The sequence below is a fragment of the Mesoplodon densirostris genome, chromosome 11, assembly GCF_025265405.1.
Source record: "Mesoplodon densirostris isolate mMesDen1 chromosome 11, mMesDen1 primary haplotype, whole genome shotgun sequence".
In the NCBI taxonomy this organism is placed as follows: Eukaryota; Metazoa; Chordata; class Mammalia; order Artiodactyla; family Ziphiidae; genus Mesoplodon; species Mesoplodon densirostris.
Genome location: NC_082671.1, coordinates 55,633,267 through 55,656,845, shown reverse-complemented (window position 1 = coordinate 55,656,845; position 23,579 = coordinate 55,633,267). Strand labels below are relative to the sequence as shown.

At 37.1% G+C, this 23,579-nt stretch overlaps 1 pseudogene; it reads right to left on the bottom strand.

Moving 5' to 3' along the window:
- Positions 1-1,309: 1,309 nt before the first annotated feature.
- LOC132499540 (serine/threonine-protein phosphatase 4 catalytic subunit-like) lies at positions 1,310-15,967 on the bottom strand (annotated as a pseudogene).
- Positions 15,968-23,579: the final 7,612 nt, after the last annotated feature.

Here is a 23,579-nt window from a genome sequence, read left to right as displayed (position 1 = left end):
AAAGCAGTGCAAACTTCAGCCCCCAGATTCAGAGCTTAATTAGATCAGAAACTGAATTCCAGTACGCCACGGTGTATGCTTCAGAGCAGAACTTCATTGATTCCCCCAACAAAATGCACTTGAGTTAAAAGGCATTGTTGCAATCACAAAGCCTCCCAGCCTAGAAAAACTATATTTTGAGAAAGGATGCAGGTAGATAGGAATATTGGATTTGAGTACTGAAGTTACCTTAAGAAGAATCTTGATGTTACACTTGTGATTTTAAAAATAGGCAGTTGGAGAGCTTCCCTGATGGCGCAGTGGTTGAGAGTCCGCCTGTCGATGCAGGGGACGCGGGTTCATGCCCCGGTCCAGGAAGATCCCACATTCCATGGAGAGGCTGGGCCCATGAGCCACGGCCGCTGAGCCTGCGCGTCCGGAGCCTGTGCTCCGCAACAGGAGAGGCCACAACCGTGAGAGGCCCGCGTACCGGAAAAAAAAAAAAAAAATAGGCAGTTGGAGACTAACTTTTTGCTCATGAAGGGGCTCTGAAATACTTCAACACTGCACCATATAAGCAGAGTCATCTATAAAACGGTATACTCAAGCATCACACATGTACCAAAAGTAAGGAGATCATTCATTCTTTAATTGCGCACACATTTTCATGAGCTGCAAAGATGAGAACGAGTAAGTAGAGGTAAGCACTGTGTAGATGCTCTTATTTCATCTCTCGTTAACAGGCACCCCTTCTTACCAGGGTTTATCATGAAGTTGATAATTGAAATATTTATCCCTAATGTGACATAAATGTTAAATAAACCCATCTGATAGACTGATTGAGATATAATAACATAGGTTACCAGAAATAACTCTAGAATAAATTATATGCTAGGGAAACTTAAAGCAGGGACCCTGATTAGAAAGAAGTATGGAATAGAAGGGTGTTTTCTAAACTGTAATCATTAGAGCCACATTTTTATGATTTTCTGTATCTAAATAACTCCTGAGCTATCATTTACCTAATATTTTCCTTTAAATGGTCTGTTTTTAATTTAATCAAGCAACACATTTTTCTCAAAATTTTGATCCAAAAACAAACAAAAAAGGAAAAAAGAAAAACAAAAATGTTATTGGAAACCATGGTTCCAGTGGGGAGAAATGAGAGGAGGAGCCTAGAGCTGAGGCTCTGAGGCCCTCCAGAGAAAATCCTCATCCCTGAAGTGCTCTCTTGAAAGGGGCACTATACCCAGCCTCCATCTGGAGAAGAGGGCAGATTCAATAGTAGTCTGAGGGCCAGAGGGCCTGGAAGGGGCAGGGGCCCAAAGGCTCACAGGAAGTATTCAGCCACTGGCTTCTTGAAAGGGATGCCCCATGTCCCTCAGGAGCAGCCTCACATATATTGAAATCTTCCTGATGATGCTCATCCAGCTCCAAGATGGCTGCCACATTCCCACAGTTGTAGCAGTAGTTGGGTGACAACTGAACAGTGAGCACAGTTTCACTGAAGTGCCATTCGTAACCTGTCACCAGTTGGTGGGCCCGGATCATGTCAGCGTCCTTAGCTGCATGGAACTGGGTCACCATATCACTGCAAAATAGGTAGTCAGTCCCACAGGGCTCACACACCATCCTGTTGTGTCTTGAGGGTCGAACCAGAGCAGGTCACACACAGTCCATCAAGGGGCGCATCTTGCTTTTGGTCAATCATCTGCATCTAGTCCAGGGCCTAGATGGGGGTGGAGAGGCCCTGTGCACACAAAAGATCTTGTGATCAGTGATGGCTAACAGACTGAGGTAGTCAAAGATCTCAGAGCAGTAGTGCTACATGGTGACGGAGCCACATTGCACTGGCACTCAGCAGAGAAGCCATAGACATGGACAATCTGGAGGCTACATGGTTGTCTGGGATCAGGGTGATATGGTCAGGATGGCCAACCTTAAATGCCAGCAGCAGGATTGTATCAGTGCCATAGAAACTATGATCCATGAAGTCTCCCACGAAGAAGTAGTTGGTCTCAGGGATGTGGCCACCCTTTCTGAACAGCTCCCTGAGGTCATAGAATTGTCCCTGGCTGCAGCCACATGCTGTGACTGGCAAGTACAGGTTCTGCACTTTGCTCTCCAGCCTTAGTGCACAGGGCCTTGACTTCTCTCCCCTTGATGATCTTGCAGCATGGCAGCTGCTGGATCTGCTGGTCAGGTTGCAGACCTTTGCTGTGGTCCACCCTTCCCCACACCACAGGTCAGTGTGGGCTGTGGTGCACACAGGTTTGTGCCCCTCCCACTCTGGCTCCAGCTCTCAGGGTCCCTGTCTTCCTCCTTCCCTCTGCTTTGGCCCCTTGCTCTGCTACTCAGTATTTCATCCTGGGTCTTTTTTTTGTAGCTTTTCTCCCTTCTTATCTGTAGTCTTCCCCATTTCTCTTGATTTCCATTCATTTCTTCTTCAGAATTTTTTTGGCGATTTCTTTTTTCTTTTTTTGTTCTGTTATTAGTTCACATTCACTGTCCTACATTGCACCTCTTGTTCAAGATATTCCCCCCAATGAAAAGTTAACTCTCTAAAAACTGTTTACCTACATAGGAATGCCTACCTACATAGGAAAATTATATTTAATAAAAATGTAATATTATATATAAATGATAAAAATATAACTAACATTTACTGAGAACTTACTATATGCTAAGTATTTTTCTATTTGCTTTACAAGAATGCACTCATTTAATCATCTTCAAAAATACCTTGACCTAGACAGTATTTTATCCAGTTTATAAATAAGGAAATGGAAGCCCAGAGATATTGCCCAAAATCTATATAGCCAATAAGTATTGGAGCCAAGATTCAAACTCTGACATTTTTACTTCAGAACTTATGTTCTTAACTTTACAATATAATGCACCCAAAACATGTGGAAACTACCAAGATTAAATCTCAGGAACACAAGTAATGCCTTGTCTCAAAGCAAATACTGTGGAGAACTATATTCCACGATAAATGGCTTCATGTAAGTAACAAGAAAACAAAAAGCACGTAGATGATCCTAAGTGGGTAATAAGGTAGTAAAATTATAGTAAAAATGTGAATGTAATTGGTGAAACTTCATTTTGTATTGTCTTTTGAATTTAAATGAAGGCTTTGAATTCTTTTGAAAATAAACAATGGCATGGAAATTTTCCTTTCATTTAAATTAATGAGTTTGGCCATGTTTTTCAATGAATGTTAAAAATAGAAAGTATGACATGTTGTATATACATTCTTCTTTTCCTAATTACTAGTTTGCAAGGAAGAGGGTTTAATAGGTAATTAAAAATTTCAGAGATTTGAAATTGATTCTGGAAAGTAATTTTATACAATTGTGATTAACTTTTTCAACAGGGTGTATGTGTGCATGTGCAGGCATCTATCATCTGCAATCCCCTGGACCCAAGGGGGCACTGCCATTTTTCTGGGATGGTCTACATTCAATGTCAGTAAGTGTTGGCAAAATTTATGCCAGTCAAATACAGGCAAAATAACTCTATAAATTCTAATAGTAACCCATGTTTTATGTACTTTAACTTGCAAATTATATAGACAATTTCCTGAAAGAGTATTTTTTTTCAATGACAAAATCTATATGCAGACTCTAGAAAAGGTGTTAAAAAGCTGAGTTAAGGGAGGGAAAAGGTGAGAACAATTATCTATCTTTAGAGCATAACAAATAATCATGATGTAGATTAGGTTCTTTAGAGAGGGAATAAATTAGCACTCAACTCTACATTACAGCGTAAAAGTGAACTATGCTCAGAACATCAGAAGTAAGAGAAGATGAACACAGCCCTTTGCCTGTCGTCTTGGCTAGATCTGAATGTGCAATGATGAAGGAGATTGATGGTTAGATCCTAAATTTGTTTTCCCATCTTCATTCTCATAACATCCTCATAGGAGAGTGTCAGTATGTATTGATCTTTCTTTACTAATGAGTTTTCTTATTGCTCTGCCTTCAGAGACCTTAATTCCTTGATATGTTATTACACTGCAACAAAAGAACAACCTAACCAAAGTCTAATAAGTTTTTGCAATATGTGGGGAAAGTATGTTTACTTTAAAGAATTCTTGCTAGACTACCAGAAAATATTCTGACTTTCTAATAGAAAGTTGTTTCTACCAGGATGAGTTTATGTGTTTTTGTCTTATTTTTCTAGACAATACAAATCTAAGGAACTTTCTGAAGTTTGGAATTTCCTGAAGATGTGAGATTCAGGCAAATAAACAAGATTTGTCTGGTTCAAATGTGAAAACATGATTAGCTTCATGGTGACATTTTCAATGTGCACACCAAGGATTAGGAGATGTATAAGGTAAGGAGCAAATGCCAAAGAGAGAACAATTGTACTTTGCTAAACACTGCTTAAAGCATAGGTTTTTATGCTGTTATTACATCTGTAACAGCTAGGGTTTGGAGCTCATATAAAATTATGAATTGTCCTGAGATGAATTAATAAATTACGTGTGGGGGTAAGGAAGTCTTTTTTTTTTTTTTTTTTTTTTTTGTGGTACGCGGGCCTCTCACTGTTGTGGCCTCTCCCGTTGCAGAGCACAGGCTCCGGACGCGCAGGCTCAGCAGCCATGGACCACGGGCTTAGCCACTCCGCGGCATGTGGGATCTTCCCGGACGGGGCATGAACCCGTGTCCCATGCATCGGCATGCGGACTCTCAACCACTGTGCCACCAGGGAAGTCCAGGAAGTAATTTTTTAAGTATCATTTTTCAAGAAGTTTAGCTTTTAATTATCAGTGACAAGGAAGAAAAGTGACAAAATTACCTCCTTCACCACTAGGTAAACTTTCATTTTAACAAATTTGAAATAGTTACACTTGACATCTAAAGCCTGAGTAGATGGCAGATATCTATACAGGGGGATTATATTCAAAGGCAGAAACATCTATATTTTCTACATACTGGAATGCTGTATTACCCATATTTAAGCTGATTTTATACTATTAAACATATATTAAATGCCTGGCAGTAAACACTGCAAGTAGTTTAATAAAATGTTTTTCCATTATAAAAATCTATTACTAGAGAGTTAAATTTCCCATTGAACTCTGCACAAACACTTTAAAATTACTTCTTGTCTTTCCTTAGGGGATTAAAGATATTGTAATACATAATCTGATTCTGTCAGTGTATCAGCCTGCTCTCACTTGTTTCAAACTTTGATATAATAGTTTCTTCCTGTAAGCATTTTTACTCTAATATGATGCTCATAATAAAAAAAATTCACAGCTGAATTTCTACGTAGCAAAAATTTCTATCATTATTTGACTCTAGCTTCCTGTTCACTGTTCTAGCTGATAATCCATAATATTTTATTTTTTACAGTTTAATCTTTTTAAGGGCTGTATAATCTGCCATCATATAAATGTATCACATATTATCTATTTATCTATTTGTATCTAGGTTTTCCTAATTTTTCCAGCTTTATGGATATATAATTGACATACAACATTGTATATGTTTAGGGTGTACAGTGTGTTGATTTGATACACTTATATATTATAAAATGATTCCCACCATAGCATTAGCTCTGACACCTCCATCATGCCCCATAATTATCATATCTTCTTTGGGTGAAAATATTTAAGATCTATTCTCTTAAACATATAATATAATGTTGTTAATTATAGTTACCATGCTGAACATTAGATCCCCAGGACTTATGCATCTTATAACTGGAAGTTTGTACCATTTGACCAACATCTCACCATCCCCCCCCGCCCCCCATCCCCTAACCCTTGGTAACCACCTTTCTCCACTTGTTTCTATAAGTTTGCGTTTTTATATTCCACATGTGAGATAATACAGTATTTGTCTTTATCTGTCTGACTTGTTTCGCTTAGCATAATGCCCTCAAGGTCCATCCAAGTTGTCTTACATGGCAGGATTTCCTTCTCTGTTATGGCTGAAATCTTACATCTCCTTTATCCATTCATTCCTGAAGCTGAATCGTAGGGAAAGGAGAGAATAAAGTAGAAATTACAACTAAATCTTACGCGTCTGAACATTTAAGAATATTTTAGAGATGTAGGGGGTTATAAATATTTCCATTCTCCTCACTTGGAAATTTCCATTTAGATTTAGGATTTATGAGCCCTTTTTCTCATTGTATATTTTATTGATTTTAAGTGGCTCACAGTTAAACTTTCTTTAGGAATTTGAAATTCTCTTTAGGTTTTCCTAATTAGTGGGCTGCCTATTAATAGAAATACTAAATTGAGAGACCTGTGGTAGCTCCAGCATTTTATTAAAAATGGGTATGAAAGCATGGGTTTTGAGCACAAGTGATATAATTAAATATATGGAAATTCTAGGGATACTGCCATCTTAGTTGGAGGATTCCTTTAAAGTGTGTTGGAAACTATACCTATTATCTAATTTACCACCAAATAATTAATGTTGACTTTTTTTGTTATTGTTAATAGGGAGGACGTTAGTAAAAAGCTTGGAGGAGAGGAGTGTAGCAGGCATAGAGGTTTAGGTAAAGACAGATTTGAGCCCAAAACACTAAGAATGGCTGGCACAAATGACTTCATACTCAGCAGTGCATTTTATAAATATAAGCAATTATTTTTCATAAGAAGACAAACCATAGTTAAATCCTTTCCTTCTATCCTTCCTTCCTTCCTTCCACCGCTTTTTATCTCCATTCCCCACTCTCTTTCATCTCCCCACCATAGACAAAAATTTTTAAACGTTTAATGTATTGGGGCTCTTTTATAAATGTATATTACTTTTTTGTGTGCATGTATTTTCATTCACATAAACAATGTTGTATATTTATATATATTTACATTTATACATACATCATTGTTTCTCTTTTACCCCAAACTATATTTATGAAAGTATATATATTTTGAACTATGATATATATACAGAGAAACAGGCAAAATGTACAACTTGAAGAATGTTTACAAACAAACATGTGAGTTACCAGCATCCAGATCAAGAAATACAATATTATTAGCACCACAACTGCCCCCTAATGTCCCCTCCCGGTCACTTCCTCCCATCAAGGGAACCCGCAACATGACTTCTTTTTTTCGTAATATTTATTTTATTTATTTATTTATTTATTTTGGCTGCATCAGGTCTTCATTGTGGCATACTGGTGTTTCTCTAGTTGTGGCCTGTGGGTTTTCTCTTTTCTACTTGTGGCACTCGGGCTCCAGAGTGTGTGGGCTCTGTAGTTTGCAGCACGTGGGCTCTCTCGTTGAGGCACCCGAGTTCGGTAATTGTGATATGCAGGCTTAGTTACCCTGAGGCATGTGGGATCTTTTCCCCGACCAGGGATCAAACCCAGGTCCCCTGCATTGGAAGGTGGATTCTTTGCCACTGGACCACCAGGGAAGTCCTGTGTATCATGACTTCTAATACCTAATTAGTTTTGCCTATTTTGAACTTTATATGGTTGGGATCATGTGATATACTCTTTGGGACTGCTAAACATTATGCCTCTGAGATTCATCCACGTGGTTGTTTAGCAGTTTTTCCTTCTTTTTTATAGTTTTCTATATTATGAATATACCATACTTCACTCTAATCTTGTTGGACTTTGAGATTTTCCAGGGCGGGTTATTACTAGCAATGTTATTTGTGCATATAATTTGGGAAACATGCAGGTATTTCTCCTGTCTACATACTTAGGATATAACTGCTTGTGCATCATGTACAAGTTCAGCTTTAGGAGACATTGTCAAAGAATTTTCCAAAGTTGTTTATCGCATTATCCTCTCATAACTGTGTGTGAAAATTTCACTTTTGGTAATACTTGGTACTGCCTGCTTTTTGATTTTATCTATTTTTGTGGCCATAACAGTATGTCATTATGAAGTTATGAACAGCGTTATTAAGGTATGATTGACATACAATAAACTGCACATATTTAAAATATATATTTTGATACATTTTGATAAATGTATATGACTGTGAAACCATCATTGCTATCAAGGTAATTAACATATCCATCACCCCTAAAAGTTTCCTCATACCCCTTTGTACCTGTTCCATCCTGTCCCTCCTTTTCTCCCCTTCCCCCAGAACAACCACTTATATCTTTGTTCCCATGTACATGTTTCTTTTTTTCTCCTTTAGCTGCTTCTAAGATTTTTCTGTTTGTCTCTGGTTTTAAGTCATTTGATGTGTCTTAGTTCTATTTCTTCATATTTCTTGTGGTGGACTTTGTTGTACTTCATGAACTGTGGGTTCATTGTTTTTATTTAATTTGAGAAATTTTGGCCACCATTTCATTAAATATTTTTTCTGGCTTCCCTCTCTCTCTTCTCCCTCAGGGACTCTGATTACACATATGTTAAGCTGTCTGAAGTTGCCCCATAGCTCACTGATGATCTATTTTTTTTTCTTATTTCTTTCTGTGTTTAATATTGCACAGTTTATTGCTACATCTTCACATTTCCTTTCTTCTGCAACATCTAATTTCCTGTTAATTCCATTTGGTCTATTTTTGTTCCCTGAAATTTTTTCTGTTTAGAATTTTATAATTTCTATTTTGTTCATTTTTATTTTATTTTCCATATCTCTCATTAAAATACTCATGTCTTTTTCTACCTTCATAACCATGAAATATAGTTATAAAACTAGTTTTAATATTGGTTTTTACTAATCTGTCATCTGAGTAATTTGGGGGTCTGTTTCTAGTGACTAATTTTCTCTGCATTTTGGATATTTTTCTGCTTCTTTGCACACTTGGTAATTTTTATTATTATTATTATTATTATTGAATGCTAGGTAGTGTGAATTTTAACTTGTTAAGTGCTGGATATTTTTGCATTTCTCTAATTATTTTGGTTTTTTTTTTTTTTTTCTGCGACTCAGTTATTTACTCAGAAACAAGTTTAATCCTTTTCAGGGTTTCCTACTAAGCTGTGATGGGCATGATGAGAGCAGCCTGTACTGTAAATGTCTATCCAAGTCATTCATCTGTTTTTCTGTTGGGTTATCTACTGTTTTCTTAATCATTTTTAGGATAAGTATTCATTCTACATATGAGCCATTTATTGAATATATAGGAAATATCCTCTTTCACTCTGTGGCATGCTTTTTTAACTTTCCCTCAATCAAAATGTTGTTTGCTAAGAAAGACATAATAAATATTTCCCTCCCAGGACAAGGCTATTTGCATTGTAACAGGGACATAAATGGCTTGTCAAAGGATGAAGGTCTAATGGTAGAATTTCCATTAGCAGTTCAGTGTGTCAGGAAGTTCATTGTAGCCCATCCTGGTATCTCTTCAGTCATAGCACAATCATGATATCTCCTTTGCTTATTGCTGAGATTGATTAGAACCTGTTATAGAAAAGGAAAGACCAGCTTCCGTATGACATGTGTTTGCTTAGAGTGGGCCCTGCAGATAGAATTAATAAAAAAAAAAAAAAATCTGGAGATCATTCGCCAAGAAACATCATAAAATAAATACACAGTCTTCCTTTTTATTAAAAACATACCTTTAAAGGTGAATGTATGTTCAGAGATGAAAATGTCTACAGGAATATTTTCCTAGAAATATGAATCATCCAGTGCTTTGGCTTCTCATTAAAAAAAAAAAAAGAAGAAGAAGAAAAAGAAAATGAATCTTTCTGCTTAACAGCATCTGAATGTGAACCTGTTATATCAGCTATTTGTGTTTCAAAGGCAAAAGGGTTAATTAAATAGCTTCAATTTAATCACTGTAAATTAAGTAACTTCTATCTCTTTGTCCAGATAATTTCCAAATATTTATTATCCCCAAATCATAAGGACTGGGAAATTGATCTCCTTATTTTTCTCTACTTTACATCCCAGATAACACTAATTCATTTATCTTTTCAGAAGTAATTACCTACTATGATACAAGACACACTAAACTAAACACTAACTCTCCCCCAAAGGAGTTTATAGTCTAGAGGAAAGAGGTATGAATCAATAGACAACAGAGATCAGTACAGCCTTTCAGTAACAGTAGCTGGTGGGTCTACATCATTAGGGACCAATGCCTGAAGGAAGAGACATCTGACCTGACTTTTGTCTAAGATTTTTAAGTGTTAAATCTTAGCATGTAATGAAGTTAATGGAGTCCCTCTAAGCCAGGATATTGTTGTCTTTTCCAAGTAAATGAATATTGCAGATCTTTAAATATGACTGTGTCTGATGTATGTGTAAGGGAGAAGGATGGGGGTAAAGGAGGAGGAGGGAAGAAATCTGTAGAGAATTAACTATGTTCTTTTGAAGAAAACTATATAAAACAGAGGAGTATATTCCCACCAGCCATCATCATCCTTATCATCATCAGAACTACTGTTTATTGAGCTTCAACTCTGTCCTCGGTGACCTACATGCATTGAAATCTAGTTTCCATAATGAAAGGTCTTTAAGGTCTTGCTGATAGTAGCTAGCAGAGCAAGAACTGGATTCAAAAGATACACTCTTTCCCTTCACTAGGGTTTATCAGAGATTTGTTGGTACATTTTAATCCAGTAAACTGGAAATAAGGGAACCACTTAATTTCTTGAACTTGATGGCACCCATAAGAGACCTGCATTAAGTCTCAGACAAGTAGAATCTCTTCTATCTAGAAACTAAAAGAGCTGCTGAAAATATTGGATAATTTTAAAAAGACTGGTAAAGCTGTAATGCAGAAACTTCAAGTGGCAGGGTTTAGAAAGAACACCCAGAGATTAAGTGGGGGAGGGTGGTTGGTGAACTGCCTGGAGGAGTTGCTTAGTGCCTTCATCAAATTAGCTACCCAATGGGAAACCATAGTTGTAATATCTTCACTCTTGATAGTTTGAAGGGGACCAGGATATGCCACCCCCAAATATGCCACTTCAGCATAAGTATTATTTTGAGCTGAAGGCAACTGAGAAACAACACATACACGAAGAGTTCTCTGCTCTGCCTAAAATGAAGGCATAAATTTTCCTTTGTGGAATGTGCCCAGGAAGAAGAGACTGACTTATCAGCAGAGACAGAGTCACACAGAGATAAATCTGTGTGAAAAAAACCTTACTAAAATAACCGTTGCCTTCTATTATATTTATTCCCCTGTGGGGTCTTCCCAGATGGATTGATAATGTTAACCCCTGTGACACTGCCCTCTTACCTAACCATCAACCAATCAGAGGATTGTGCACGAGTTGAACACATACCCTGCAACTCCCCTCCCTCACCTTGCCTTTAAAAATGCCTCCCTGAAACCCATCAGAGAGTTTGGGTCTTTTGAGCATTAGCTGCCTCAGACTCCTTGTCTGTCACCTTACAATAAATGCTGTGCTTTCCTTCACCACAACCCTGTGTCTGAAGATTGGCTTTACTGCACAGACGGAAGTTTGGTTCAGTAACAAGAGTAAAGGAAAATTATTTTTCCTCTGCCTCAGTCTATACCCTAGATTTTTTTCACTCAAGAGGCAACATAATGTGGTGGGAGAAATATCTGCCTAGGAATTGAGATACTTATCAGTCTTGACCTGAACTTTAGTTACCTCTGTGACTAAGTTAAAAAAGATTCTATTACAACTCTTTGTGCCTTAATTTCCTTATCAGCATAATAAAAGGGTCAGACTAGAAGAAGATGGCAAATATCAAGAGTATTTACTTCATGACTGGAGGGCTTGGTCAAAGATTTAGAAGACACACGTGTCATGATTAATTACTAACATCTATAATAGGCACTGGAGTTGGCTGATTCCGTATATATGCAGAATATATGTCATCTATGGAATAAAAAATGAATAAAAATTCTTTTACTTCCAGCATTCAATGAATCAGCTTGTACCCTTTAATAGGTTGTTGACACAGGTTGGGAAAATTCAGCATGTTTCAAATTCCACCAGAAGAAAAAAATAGGCAGATGCCTGAAACAATGATACAATGTTTAGGGGAGAAATGAAATCCTTTTTGAGTCTTGGGTGGTCAGAGAAGCAGCAATCCAAGATCTACCAAGGATGCAGTTTTCCACTGCACACTTTGTTGTCCAAAAACTGTGTTTGAGTGCTACAGATGCCTATAACAGTATATAACTAACATATAGAGATAGATAGCCCTTCTGTTTCAATTCTAATGTTTAGGTTAACTGGCTATCCTGGAAGGAATATCCATGTATCTATTAGGAATCTAGTTAATATTATCAAAGACTTGGTTTTAACAAACTGATCATGGATGTTCAGTTTTTCCAGTGTGAAACAAATTGAATTCATTTCAATATGACCCTCTTTGTGACATGTTGGTCTTTGAAGTTTAAGAAACTCATTCCCACATAATTTAAGTTTAATGCCACCTCTTTTCTCCCAGATGCCAGTGTAATTTATGTAGAAGGGGACATTAAAATAAGACACTCAGGGCAGACTTGCTTTCATTTACATAATGTTCTTGCCAGGGTGGGTTGGGGGGAGAGCATTAAATCAATTTTAACCTGTTTAGACCTGCATCCAAATAATGTGCAGGCCTGTTTGAGGAGAATTGGTTTTGAAATTTGTAAAAGAGATCATATGAAACGCATTACTCAATTACGTAAAGGAATTTATATTTTAGTATAGAATACTGTACCATCTGCTGGATGAATATAACTAATTAAATTTGACTTGTTATGTGATTCGAACAAACAGTTGAAAAATGAAAATTCTATAAAGAATTCTTCGGCAGCACCTGAAATGATAGATACCCACTGGGAAAGATTGCATCCAACCCTGCTCAGGTTGCAAGCAGACTTTCCATTGTCTGGCTGCAGTATGCATAATGTTTGCATTAAAAAGCAGGTCCGTTTCAGTAACTGCTCACCAGCAACACAGAAAACCCAAATGCAGTGTTTGTCTGCTGTTTTCAAAGAACTAAAAACCTAACAGGATGAAATCAAAATGATTGCAAAGCTTCCCTGGCCACAGAAAGAAATGACTTCGTTCTAAAGTATACTGCCAAAATGCCTGTTTAAGAAGAGGCAACCAAAACGATCCTGTAAAAAAATAGCCATTGTTTGTAAAACTGCAAGTAAATTGAAATGCTACACTGACAAATCAGGCTAAAGCCATATAACTCTTTGGTCTTGAATCTGAGGCAATCAAAGGTAGATGTCTCTATAGGTATTGGTTGTACCTGTCAAATGGAAGTAGTATTATGTCACCTTGTCAGGAAACCTATTAGGGGAAACTAAAGGATTTAGAAAGTGCTTTATACAAAATGTATAAACTTACCTATATAGATACTAGGATAACAAAATGTTTAGTTAAGAGAGAAACATTTCTATGGAAACGTGATTACTCAGTGTCAACTACTGAAACATCATGCTTGACTTTTTCACTTTTCCTCCAGATGTTCTTACTCTGTGTTGACACAACCTTGGTACTTTGTATCAGCCAAATGCATCATTGATTGAGCGCCCACAAGGGTGCTAGCTTTCTGTCTTTGGTAAGAACGACGTCTTTTGAAGATCAGTCATCATTTCTCCAGGGAATTTTTGGCAAAATTAATATATTTTCATATTTAAATGATGTGTCTTTTTTTTTTTTTTTTTTTTTTTTTGCGGTACGCGGACCTCTTTCTGTTGTGGCCTCTCCTGTTGCGGAGCACAGGCTCCGGACGTGCAGGCTCAGCGGCCATGGCTCACGGGCCCAGCCGCTCCGCGGCAGGTGGGATCCTCCCGGACCGGGGCATGAACCCGTGTCCCCTGCATTGGCAGGTGGACTCTCAACCATTGCACCACCAGGGAAGCCCCTTAAATGGTGTGTCTTTTAAAAAAATAACAGTATATCATTTTCTTTTTTTTTAACATCTTTATTGGAGTATAATTGCTTCACGTTGTGTTAGTTGCTGTAGTATATCAAAATGAATCAGCTATATGTATACATATATCCCCATTACCCTCCCTCTTGCGTCTCCCTCCCACCCTCCCTATCCCACCCCTCTAGGTGGTCACAAAGCACTGAACTGATCTCCCTGTGCTATGTGGCTGCTTCTCACTAGCTATCTATTTTACATTTGGTAGTGTATATGTGTCAGTGCCACTCTCTCACTTCGTATCATTTTCTTAAAGGGGCATTTCAAAGTATTCCTTCATTTGTTCAAACAGTTGAATGAACAGTAGCATTTAATAAGAAGGAGATGAATGAGTGCTGCTGGCTGTGGGATCCATAAACAGAGGAGAACTGGGTCGAGAAGCGGATCTATATAATTTGGTGATAAATGCTTCTGAGTAGCATATGCTTCCACTTTGGGCTGATGGTGTTTAATGAAGCACTCAGTATCATCACACTTCAGAGGAGAGTTAGGGTTGGACAGAAAAGAAAGCAGGTTTGCCTGAGGAGCGGGAGTTGGTCCCAGTAGCGCCTAGATGAGGATAGAGGTTTCTCATTTCATTTGTATAGGAATTAAGAATCCATGGGAAATGAGCATTTTGGAATTAACTAGCTCATTCAAATACAGAGGTTATTTTCCTATAACCATTTTCCGTGGTATGAAAATCATGGTCATCCTGGGGGACTACATAAGACAGTGGAATTCAAAGTAACCTGTTGACATATGGGAATGATAGGAACACATGCCAAATCGAAATAAGAAGGAGCATATGAAATAAATCACTGCAAAGCTGAACACATGTAGGTAGAGCTGGCCAAATTAGACTTTAGGAAAACCACGAAAAAAAACAGAATGAGATAAATGCTTGAGGTTAGACTCAGGGGATACAGTCATTCTCCTGAGGTCAGAAGAAGCTTCAACATACAACCTGAGCTATAGGATTTGATGGTATTTACAACAAAGTTCCATCTAGCAAATCTGTCAAGCCTGATGCTTTAATTGTATATTTATTAAAGACACTTCACAGGCGATCCCTGTTAAGCTGACCTGCCTGTTTACAATACGTGAACACTTAAGAATGATTATATAAACATATATCATGGGGCTTCCCTGGTGGCGCAGTGTTTGAGAGTCCGCCGATGCAGGGGACATGGGTTCGTACCCTGGTCCAGGAAGATCCCACATGCCGCGGAGCGGCTGGGTCCGTGAGCCATGGCCGCTGAGCCTGCGCGTCTGGAGCCTGTGCTCAGCAACGGGAGAGGCCACAGCAGTGAGAGGCCCACGTACCGCAAAAAAAAAAAAAAAAAAACCAAAACAAACAAAACAAAGAAAACATATATCATTTGCCAAGGTTGAAAATCTCCAACATGTTTTATAAATATGTTATCCAGGCATTATTAAAAAACTGGAACTCTTGTCCTGGTGAGAGGATTTCTGGCAGGTACCTGCGGGATTTCCTGTTTTTCCTGTTCTAACATCGTCTGAGTAGGGGATGACCACATGCCTTGGAAACACCATCCTATCAAGTTGGGGCTCTGGACCTTCCCTCCAGTAGCCTGTCTGAGGTGGCACTGGCCAGAGAAGAATCTTGTCATCCTTTTGAAGTTTCCCTTTAAATTTGTTTTGAGCCAATCTGTCAACAGGTATATGCTTTTTCTGCCAGGTAGCAGCAGTTAAGACATCAACTGCTATTTCCTTGATTGCAGAGGGGGAGGAGGAGGTGAAGATATACTCACTGAGCACAGTTTAGGTTAGAGGCAGATCTGGGTTTCTGTAAGGAAATGATTTTAACCAGTTTGGCAGTTGATCTGATTGAGAAAAATGGCATCAAGTGACATTTTTTCCGGTCACAGAAAGGTAATGTGGAACAGAACCTTAGAAAGAACTGTCATTAAGACCCACTGTCCCCACAGAGACTGGATACAGCCACTCCTCTCCTTGCTTAAGAGGTTTGAATTTAAATAATAGAGACACACTTTAGGTTTTTATTATTAGGTATTTTAAAACTAGTTTCTTAGAGACAGATCTTTGGTGTACACATTTAATTTTTTAAAAATATACATTTTTTGCAGTTGATACAATTCTGCTTCTCTTTTCTTAATTTGATGTGACTCATCCACCACCATTTGGGAAGCACCATCAGCTGTTGCACTTCCCTGATCCATGTCGGTTGGTTCTTTAAAGGCAGGAACTGAGACAATATTAATAATAATTACAGCTATTATTTATTAAGTGCTAACTCTTAATGTGTTCTATGCACTTTGCCTGTATTATCTCATTTAATCCTCACAAAACCACTCTGAAATAGGTATTATTGTTATTTCCATTGTACAGATAAGGAAACTGAGGCACAGGAAGAATAGTTAATATTAGAGTATTCCTTTTCATCTTTCTAACTCCAGCTAACATAATTCCTAGAACAGAGTGGTTATATGTTAGGATTACGTTGTAACCTGCCTCTGGTGTCCTGCTTTCAGTCTCGACTGTGGGTCCTACCTTACTGGCTTCAACTCCCACTCTGAGTCAATTGTTTTAAGACAATTGCCTTTAACCCCTAGCAAAAATAACAACTATTACTCAAATCTAATAAAGATGTATGATATTAGCATATTTCTTAACTTTCATTCCCCAAATTCATCATCTCACTTTAAACAATACCGATTGCTTGATCACTTCATTCATTAGTTCATAAGCTTAACAACAATTCACTGAGTGATGAAACCAAAATGGAGTCAAGACCTCACTTTAAATCTGTTTTCTGCCATTTCCCAGTTATGTATTCTGAGACAGGATCCTCTAGCTAAAAGAGCTGGATCTTTGGAATCAGACAGATCTGAGTTCTTAATTAATTGCTGACCTCAGATCAATTGTTTTAATTTCTCTAAGCTTCAGTTGCTTTATCTGTAAAAAACAGGATTATTGGGAGGAGAATTAATATAAGCAGAGTGCCTAACATTGGGCTGAGTACAGAGAATGTATACATTAAATTGTGCCTATTGCTAATATGTAACTTTTCAAGGAGAACATATCTGTGAGTCAAGGTAGATGCAAATTGATTCCCAGGGAAAGGCAAGAATGGTGTGACCAGGGTTCCAGGGCCCACCTCATGTCCCTGCCCACCCCTCATTTCTGTTCCAGGGACCCACTCTGTCCTGAAGATCTAGAGCCAGGAGTGAGCAAATGGTGGGGAGGCATGAATTAGAAGGAGATCGCCCAGTGCTCCTCCTGACTGGCCTATCTCCGCATCCTTTTTCAACTTCAAAAGTAATTAGCACATATTTCTTCCCACTAAGCAGCGGTGTGGGGCATTTATAGATAGTGCAATCCAACTCCAAGTGGAAAGTAGGCATTGCGGTCCTCAAAGATCATTCACATGGATTTGACTGATTATGAGGATGATTGTTGACATGTACAGATGTAGAAATTATCGGTGCTTCTTACTTGAAGAGAGCCAGGTGTCTGAAAAGCCAGCCATGAATAGTCATGCATAGAAAGATAGAATGAGAAAATTTAAGGAGAAAAAAACAAAATGAGATACTACTTTTTTTTCTTTCTTAATGGTCTCTGCTTCGGAAAATATGTAACTGATCAAAAAGAAAACTTAATTTCTCTCTCACTTTATAAATACTATATTGTTCTGTATAAGTATGTTATACGACAATAGTTTCTTCTTAGTGTTCAGTATTCTCTAGGACAGCAGTCTCCAACCTTTTTGGTACCAGGAACTGGTTTCATGGAAGACAATTTTCCACAGACTACGTGGTGGGGGTGATGGTTTCCAAACTGAGCCATGCAGGAAAGCTTCAAGCTTTTGTTCTCATTCAGTCCTCTAACAGGCCACTGGCCAAAGTATAGTCAAGGCCAGCATCACTTTGGAAAGAAGTATTAAGTATTTTCTTAATACTAAGTACATTAAGTACTCTGTCCATAATTGGGGCTGGAGGATGGCACTGCCAAATTATATGATAGAGGGTGTGTATCTCTAATCCTGATATATGATCCCTATCCATGTAGCTAAATTCTATTGCTTTTTATGAGTTTCTTGTTTGTTTGTTTGTTTTTTAATCCTTGCTGAACTCTTACCACTGTAATAGTTGTTGACACTTTTGGGTTTTCAAGACAGATAATCAGATAATTTGTATATAATGACAGTTTAATGTCCTCCCTTTCAATGCTTATACCTATCATTTCTTTTTTCTTTCCTTAGAGTATTGGCCAGGACCTATTCTGTTGAACAGTAGTGGTGATAGTGGGCAACTTTGTCTTGTTCCAGATCTTACAGGGAATAAGTATGTTGTTTCTCCATTAACTATAATGTTTAATGTAGGTGTTTTGTATATAATCTTATCAAGTTAAGGAAATCCCCTTTCATTCTTAGTTTTCTGAGAGTTTTAACCATAGTCATTAAATTCTATCAATATTTAGATAGTTGAGATAATTATATAATTTTTCTCACTTGGTTGTTAATGTGGTTAGTTAAAGTGATAGAATGTCTGATGATTATCCTATAATTCCTATTTGAAATGTACTAATTTTTACATAACCTGAAAGTTAATTTCATCTGTGTTCATTAGTGAAATTAACCTATAATCTTTTTTAGAAGATGTTGGGGGTAGGAGTTTATTAATTTATTATTTTTGCTGTGTTGGGTCTTCGTTTCTGTGCGAGGGTTTTCTCTAGTTGTGGCAAGTGAGGGCCACTCTTCAACGTGGTGTGTGGGCCTCTCACTATCACGGCCTCTCTTTTTGCGGAGCACAGGCTCCAGACGCACAGGCTCAGTAGTTGTGGCTTACGGGCCTAGTTGTTCTGCGGCATGTGGGATCCTCCCAGCCCAGGGCTCGAACCCGTGTCCACTGCATTAGCAGGCAGATTCTCAACCACTGTGCCACCAGGGAAGCCCTTAACCTATAATCTTTTTCTGTCATTTTTATTGTCTTTATTCCATTGTGCAAGAGTATGCTAGTCTGATAAAATGAGCTAGGTAGCTTTCTCTTACTTTTTATCTGAAATAACTTTTACAAAATAAGACTAAATTTTCTTTACATGTTTGGTAGAATTTACCTACAAAACTACCTGGGGCTGAAGCTTTTTGGAGGTGGAGATTTTTGATTGTTGTTTCAGCGTCTTTAAATGTCTTTGGACTTTGTGTTGTTCTGCCCTCTTTCCCACCATTCTTTCTCCTCTCCTCTTCCTCTTTGTCCTCCTTTTGCTGTAAACTCACATCAACTTTACTTAGCTTGTAAAGACCAATTCTTCTTTTACAGAAATTTTTACCAATTCTTTTGAACAGCAAATACACTTCTTAGAGAAATATCATGCTCTAGGCATGCCTTTGTTAATTTAGATCGGCAGGTGGAGTACCTCTTGTACCTGTTTGGATTTTAATACTTTTCTACAAATTGACTCATTTAAATTTTGAAATCTATCTGTTTCATCTGGGTATTTATATTCATTGGGTATTCATATTTATTAGCATATGGTTATTCATAATACTGCCACCACTTTTAGTTTCTACTAAGTCTGTGGTTGTTTCTCCTTTTTCATTCTGTATTGTTAGTTTATCTTATTTTTTCTTTATAAGTTTCACCAGAGATCTATCTCACTAAACTTTGCAAAGAACCAGCATTTCGTTATATTAATCTTCTCTATTTTTATTTTACTTTTCATCTCATTTATTTTGGCCTATATCTTTATTATTTATGTTTGTACTACTGCTTTCTTTACACCTTCTTGAGTTGAATGATTCACTTACTTACTTTTAACTTTTATTTCCTGATAAATATATTTAAATGCAATAGCATATTTAAATGGAAATAGAGCTTTAATTTTAATCCAACACACTTAGGAATGTATTATAAGTATTGTTATGTAAGTTTAAATATTTTGTAACTTTTTCTATGTTGTCCTTTTTGAACTCAAGAATTATTTAGTATTGTTAAATAATTTTATATTTTATATGGTTTTATCTATTCTTTATTCCTTTCTTTAAGACTTAAGCTAGACAAATGAGGGCATCCACATGGTAGTTGAAAAGGTGGTAGAAAATGGATTGTAGTTCCCTGTAAGGCCAGTGAATTAAAGGAATTTGAGAATTAGATTGAGCTGGAAAGAACTTAAAATATGGAGCTTGCAACTGAGATTACAAAGTGGTTATGAAGTGGTTTCAGTTATCAGTAATGACAAGGTCTAGGGAAAGCCTCCAGCATGAATACTGAGGTAGAGTGAGGACACCTTCCTCATCTGAAGATAGAGGTCATGGTTATGGAAGGCCATGAACATCATCCATATGGATAAGGAAGTCACCTAAGACTTAAGAAAGGAGTAGTGTTGGATAGAATGACAGGAGCCAGGTGCTAGATCTTCAAGGAATGGCAGGGGTAGTAGATGATTACAGCAAAAAGAAACAGAGGATTGATCTGAGAACCACAGCTGGAAGTGTCAGGGACCGGACTAGAAGCAACAAGAAAATGCTAGGAAGACATCTGCAGTGTCTCTGGGCTCCAAAGTAAGAAGGGTGTGAGAGAGAAAATAGTCACCCACTGAAAAGACTGAGGGGAAATTGCATCCTCAGGGGAAATCCAGGTTTTTGTAGAGCCTGAAGGTAAAGAGAGGGTGTAGCAAAAAGGTCAAGGATATGAGTGATTTGCTGAGGATTGATTGTGACATCTGGAGGGCCCAGTGGAAAGGTTTCAGGACCTAGGAAAGGGTGGGAGATGGGTCAGAGAAGGAAGCATAAAGAGATATAAATTATGGGAGATATAGAATGACCTGGGATTTAATGTAGTGGCTGATGTAAAGAAGTTACATGCCATAGTGAGATTAGTCCTCCTGTCCTAACATAGATAAGGGTCATATGAGTGGTGGGGAAAGGCTTAGAAAAAGGAGAGGAGCTTATAAGAAGGAAGGTCTATAAAAAGCATGAAAGAATCAAGGTCTCCTTCAGATTTTTAATGTTCTTTTTATGCATGTTTATTATACTTATTTAAAATTTTTGTTCCATTTGTTTCAACAATTCTGCTTCAGGGATTACATGCTGTTCAGCTATTGTCATTTAAATAAGAATTTTTTTTTGAGGTCCAAGAGGGAAGGGATATATATATACATGTAGCTGATTCACTTCATTGTACAGCAGAAACTAAACACAAAATTGTAAAGCAACTATACCCCAATTTAAATAAATAAATAAATAGGAAAGAATTTTTTTTATCAACGAAGGGCCGGCCAAAGGTCAGGGGTTTCCTGGCGAATGTAGGAGAAGAGCACAATTTCAGGGCCAGGCCACTTGTCTCACTTCAACTAGAAATTTCCTTGTCCTGGATTCAACCTTTAATCCTTGAGTAGAAGCAGCATTAGCATTGGCAGGGCACTCTCCTGTGGCTGTAATCCACCAGCTCTGGAGGAATGGCTTTGGGCTTCCTCTGGCCAAATGGCCTTTATACACTAGTGTTTCACCCTGTATGGAACGCTCTCCCTTCTTCCACTCTTCTCTTCTCCCAGTTAACTTCAGCTCAAGAGTCACTTTACTGGGGAGGCCCTCCCTCCATCCCCAATCTAGACCTCCTGTTTTATGCTCTCCTAGAACCTTGTTCCTTTCCTTGAGAGCATTTATCTCAATTTGTAATGACAGGTTCATTATCATGATTATTTGATTTATGACTATGTTCCCACAAGCCTGTAAACTGCATGAAAGTGGAAATGGTGTCTCTTTATAGTATCATATTATCGCCAGCATTCTGGGCAGTGCCTGTCTTGTAGCCCACACTTAATAAAGGAATGAATGAATAAATGATTTAACAGAAGAGCAGATGATGCTGAGGACAGTTTCCATTGGATACAAGCCCTTAATATGTTTTTTTAAAAGGAGGGAGGTGGTCTTGAGAACACATTATTTGAATTAGCACTTCCTGTGTTGTGTTGGGTAGCATTCTAAGACAAGCACTCATAAATTTCTTTCAATTGCTATCTATAGTTTTTACTACTGTATCAAACTTCTAACCTGGTACTTGGAGGTGGGAGAGTACAAACCAATGAGAACTTAAAGGCTTTCTATATATATATATGTATTTTTAATATATATATGTAATATATATATAATATATATTATATACAAGTTTATATACATATATATGTATACATATACATATATATTTAATACCAAACTTTCATATGGAAAAATCACAGGGTTATAATGTAGCAAAACTATTTTGGAAAATGCTGAATTAACTTTATTGATATGATCGATTGTGGATGGTGACATGTACCAATGCAAGGCATAGTATTTCAAGGTTAAGTATTACTGTGTTCCAATTAAATTGTGGGTCAAAAGAGCAGAACATCCTCCTTTGAATTCTCTGAATTGTCAAGTCTCATCTACCCTAAACAGGTTTCTCTATGAGACAGTCTTGCTGAGAGAGTAAGCTTCTCAAGGGTCAAGGTGAATTGTTTATGATTAGATGGCAGCAAAAACATGAAATACATTAATTAGTCTGTAGTGTTTAAAAACCGATTTTACTAAACTGATTCTTTGATTCTGTCAATGCTATAGTTTGTGTGCCAAACCCACTTTGGTTTTACACACACACCCCACCCCCTCCCCTTCCACTCTCTGAATCTGACATTCTGTAACGTCAACTTTATTATCTTGTTGATAATGTTGTACTGTTAACTAAATGGCACTTTTGCCCATTTCTGTCAAGGTCCAATCAACATGGTTAGGCTGTTATTTAGGAATCATAATGATACGTTAGCAGTGAATAATTTTAACATATTAATTGTTTATTCCTCTGGTTGTGAAGCCCTGAAGAAACTAATGACAGTAGCCTTGGTTGATTTCACATTTCTTTTAGTTGAGATCATTAATATACTGAAGTGTTGAAATGTCACTTCTGACATTTTTCTTTGCAATTAAAGTCAGTTTATCTTATATTTGTAATTTTTTTTCAAAAGAAAATAATTAGGAAGTGAGCAGTTTTGTTCATTCAGTTTCCCCATTAGAAACATTCATTTTTATGTTAAAAATACTCTTAATTATTATATTAGCAGCTTCAGCAAAATCAACTGGCAAATCAAATTGATATGCGTATATATCCTATATTATGTAATATGTAGTAACATAAATGCTTGGTGTTACCTTAACACCTTCTCAGAGAAATTTTAAATGAAAATCTTGGTAGTTCAGTTTATAGGACACTAAAATCCTTTCAGAGTAGCTTATGACCTGTGGAAAGAAGATCATCCATTTCTAGACATTTTCCAGTCAGTAATCTGCAGTAAGGTACACACACTCATGCACACACACATATGTATATATACATGTATATAAACACATAAATATTATATATATATATATATATATATACACACATATATATAATAAAGATTGTAAAAGTCCAGACATGGAAGCTGTAATGCAGGCAAAGATATAATCAAATACAAATTAAAAAGTACAAAATACAATTGGAAACATAATTAAAAAGCAAATATCTGGGAGATATAATCATTCAAACGTAATAGACAAAGATTAATGGACTTAATTATAAATATTTACATTAATTCATGAGAAGAATACCAAAATGCTAATATAAAATACAGTGGGGAAGGGGGACAAAGAATTTGAGCAGACAGTTCAGGAAGTGATACATAAATGAAAGATACCATTCACCTTCACTAATAATCAAAGAAATGCAAATTATAATATCAATAAAACATTTCTTCGGCAAAAATAAAGATATATATATATATATATATATATATATATATATATATATATATGGTTCA